General features: G+C 43.1%; 1 pseudogene; it reads right to left on the bottom strand.

Annotated features, from left to right (window-relative positions):
* Positions 1 to 210: 210 nt before the first annotated feature.
* On the bottom strand, positions 211 to 1,230 carry LOC147702538 (28S ribosomal RNA; annotated as a pseudogene).
* Positions 1,231 to 3,980: the final 2,750 nt, after the last annotated feature.

The raw sequence follows: 3,980 nt of genomic DNA on the forward strand, positions 1-3,980 counted from the left end.
GAAAAAATAAAAATAAAATAAAAGTAAAACTTACCGCCCGCCTTTAGTGAAGTCCCGAGACTCCCGCCATCCGCCGTCCTGCTTTGGAATTCCTCTGGGCTCGTCATCAGGAAGGCTGCAGGCAGCCTCCCTCCCCTCCACCGCAGCTTTGATTGGTTAAGCAGCTGCCCCACCCGGGTAATTTTCTCTCTGTATGCTGCAGCATACAGAGAGAACAGGGAGAGTGGGCGGTGTTGCTTGAGGGCAGGGGGAGTGGCTTGTCGACTGTTGTTCATACTGCCTGTTTGGGTGGCCTCAGGCTGCTCAAACAGTCAGTATTAACAACAGTGGGCAAGCCACACCCCCCTGCCCTCAAACAACACCCCCCACCCCCAATCAGGAACTTCTGCTTTCTCGCCATGCGAGAAGGAAGAAACAAATGGTAGTTATTATGGTAATAACTACCATTTATTTCTGCCTTCTCGCACGGCGAGAAAGCAGGGAGGCGGCGCCCAAACGCCCCTATAGAGGAGCCGCCACTGATTGGCTCCTCAGCCAAGCACATACACCAAATGTCTGAACCTGAGGTTCCTCTCGTACTGAGCAGGATTACTATTGCAACAACACATCAGTAGGGTAAAACTAACCTGTCTTACGACGGTCTAAACCCAGCTCATGTTCCCTATTAGTGGGTGAATAATCCAATGCTTGGTGAATTCTGTTTCACAATGATAGGAAGAGCCGACATCGAAGGATCAAAAAGTGGGGTCGCTATGAACGCTTGGCCACCACAAGCCAGTTATCCCTGTAGTAACTTTTCTGACACCTGCTTGAAACCCAAAAAGTCAGAAAGATCGTGAGGCCCCGCTTTCACAGTCTGTATTCATTCTGAAAATTGAGATCAAGCGAGCTTTTGCCCTTCTGCTCCGCGGGAGGTTTCTGTCCTCCCTGAGCTCCCCTTAGGATACCTGCGTTATCGTTTGACAGGGGTACCGCCCCAGTCAAACTCCCCACCTGCCACTGTCCCCGGAGCGGGTTGCGCCCGGCAGGCACCGGGCGCTTGGAGCCAGAAGCGAGACCCCCCCTGGGCTCGCCCCCGCCTCACCGGGTAAGTGAAAAAACAATAAGGAGTAGTGGTATTTCACCGGCGGCCTGAGGGCCTCTCACTTATCCTACACCTCTCATGTCTCTTCACAGTGCCAGACTAGAGTCAAGCTAGCTCAACGGGGTATTAATTCCCCGCAGATTCTGCCAAGCCCGTTCCCTTGGCTGCGGTTTCGCTAGATAGTAGGTAGGGACAGTGGGAATCGCGTTCATCCATTCATGGGTGCCACTAATTAGATGATGAGGCACTTGGCTGTTCTGTACCACCTCGCGGTGGCTCATCCTGGGTTATTATGCTGCTCATCAGCGTCAATTCGGTTTTGCTTCCAACAATACAACATTCTTTCACTCCGGAGTACAGCTACACTGAAAGCTTACTCACTGGAACTGGGATCACATAAAGGCCGGAGAAAGTACACCATGCAGTACTATTCCAACAATTTAAAATTGTCTACGAACAGTCCTGAGAAATTAAAATATGATTGGCAGGACATCAATAATCAATGTGTGATAACTATGTGTATGGGATTAATTGAGACCTATTCCTCAACCAAGACATTTCAATAAGTATGATGAACACCACTATAGCTAAAGTGTTATTAGCACACATTTATAAAATATACACATCTACAAATTACACATCTAACTAGAAAATGCACATCTATAAAATTGTAAAGATTCACATCTATACTAAATCTTGTGTCAACTATAAACCTATATGTTAAAACATTATGCTTTATAAGGGAGACATGTGTGCTGCAAGAAAGTGTACATCTGAGCAGAAGCTAGATACTCAATTGTCCATGAGTACTTGGCACATTTTAAGAGTGTCCATTAAAGTAGTCAGGCAAACATTTTTCTTGAATGGAAATGACATTTGCAAACCTAAATCAGCCAGAACAACATTATTACATTGAGGCCAAATACCACGACATCCCACGATAAAGCCATGAAATTTTACAGTGGTGCATTTTGTGAGATCTTTGATTTGCTGTGACAGATCCTGATAATATTTCACTTTACTCTCATAGGCTAATTCAAGGGAATTCTGTGAATTTTCATATCGAATTGAAACATCAATCACTACAGCTGTACCATTTTTGGTAAACACTACATCTGGTTTTCGTAGTTCACCTTGATTATTCTTAAAATGAGGTTTCCTATATGCCATCCAACCACACCTTTTTGCTCTACCAATGAGCAATTCCAGAATTTTTTTGTGTCTTTTTCCTAATGTCCTTGGTTTTAGGACATGCGCCTGAAATATGAGAATTTGTTTCGCAAACATCATTAAAATATCTACAAGGAGCAAATGTACGATTTCTTCCTCTAGTGATGATTTCCCTAGTAGATAAAACATTTGCTCTTAACACCAGCGCAGCTATGTATTGGTTTTCTTTCATTTTGTTATGCTAGCTGATCCAGAAGTTTTAGGTTGCATTACTTGCTAAATATTTTATTCCATCAGCTTGAACAGGGAGATTTGCCTATTTCTCAAATTCTACTTTTCTCCAACCATATGTTGCTAACAAATTCAAATCATAACTCAGAAACCCACTGTCTGAAATGTTAAGTTTGTGTGTTTTCATGATGTTATAAATGTTTTCATTTATTACTACTCCTGCATACATGAACGAATGCGGTATGTACAGACCTGGAGCTGCCCTGAGATACAATAAACTATTGACTTTCTTGAGACCAATTTGTGTACATACTTTTGGTATACTGAGGCCCCAAAATGATCTTTTCGAGTATAGGAGACCATCACATGTGTATGCAGGAAGGTGTAGAAAGTGTTTGACATACTTTTTATTGTTTGATCCAGAGCATTTAAAGTTTTTGCTTCTGTTCCTGTCATTTCCAACTTGAATGATAGTTTAGGTACCAAGTACTGACACACAATTTCTATTTTCTGTGTGGGCTTAAGTGGTAGATTATCACGTTTTTGAGCCCAATTGACAAGAACCCCATTAATTTTGCTGTTGCTTGTATGACCAGTGTGTGGATCAAAGTTCAATCCGCGGTATCTCCCACTTTCTCCTGGATGAATATTTTCAATATTATCTTTTTCAAATTGCCATGGTTTACAGTTGTTAACCAGGATTTTATCTTTATGGTGACTGATATAAAATCCATGTGTCTTTTTCACATTAAGTTTTAATCCTGTATTTTTACTGAATTTTTCAATGATTTCAGATTTGTACTAATTCCTTCCCAGGTACTGCTGAGCACTGCGATGTCATCGGCAATGGCGAGAGCGGTGATTTGCTCAATAAGACCATCTGATCCAAATGTGAAGCCCTTGCCGTTTTTCTGAAGATCACAGATCAGAGGATCCATGGCAACGTTAAATAGTAGTGGGGATAAAGAGTCACTTTGTTTGACCCTAGATTTCATTGTTATTTCAGGAGTTGCTTCGTTGTTCTTTCCCTTGAAAGATGTTGATTCAGTGTGCAAGTCTTTTATTATGTCTCTGATGTATGATGGAACTCTTTGCCTTGCAAGACTCTGTATAATGTGACCATGACTGACAGAGTCGAAGGCTTTCGATATATCTATGAACACAACTGCTAATGAGTGACTGTTTTTTCGTGCCCCTTTTATGATATTTTGCAGGAGTCAGATTCTCGAGACAACCTCTCACCTTCATGAAGCCTTTTTGTCTCATATTCAATTTAACAAAAAATGAGTCTTTTAGTTAATATTTTTGTGAATAACTTGGGTTCCGTCTCGGAGAGGGACAGGAGACAGGGGCCGTCCCCGTCCCCATCCCCCTTCCCTCACACATCGTTCAGGTCCTCCCTGGGGGAAAAAGGCTCTCCGAAGTCCTGGTCCTCACCCAAGCACCCAAGCCAGGGCGCGCCAGGGCAGGGCCGGGCCCTGTGCCTACAGTGTGT

This window comes from Lissotriton vulgaris, chromosome 7 (genome assembly GCF_964263255.1).
Source record: "Lissotriton vulgaris chromosome 7, aLisVul1.2, whole genome shotgun sequence".
Taxonomy (NCBI): domain Eukaryota; kingdom Metazoa; phylum Chordata; class Amphibia; order Caudata; family Salamandridae; genus Lissotriton; species Lissotriton vulgaris.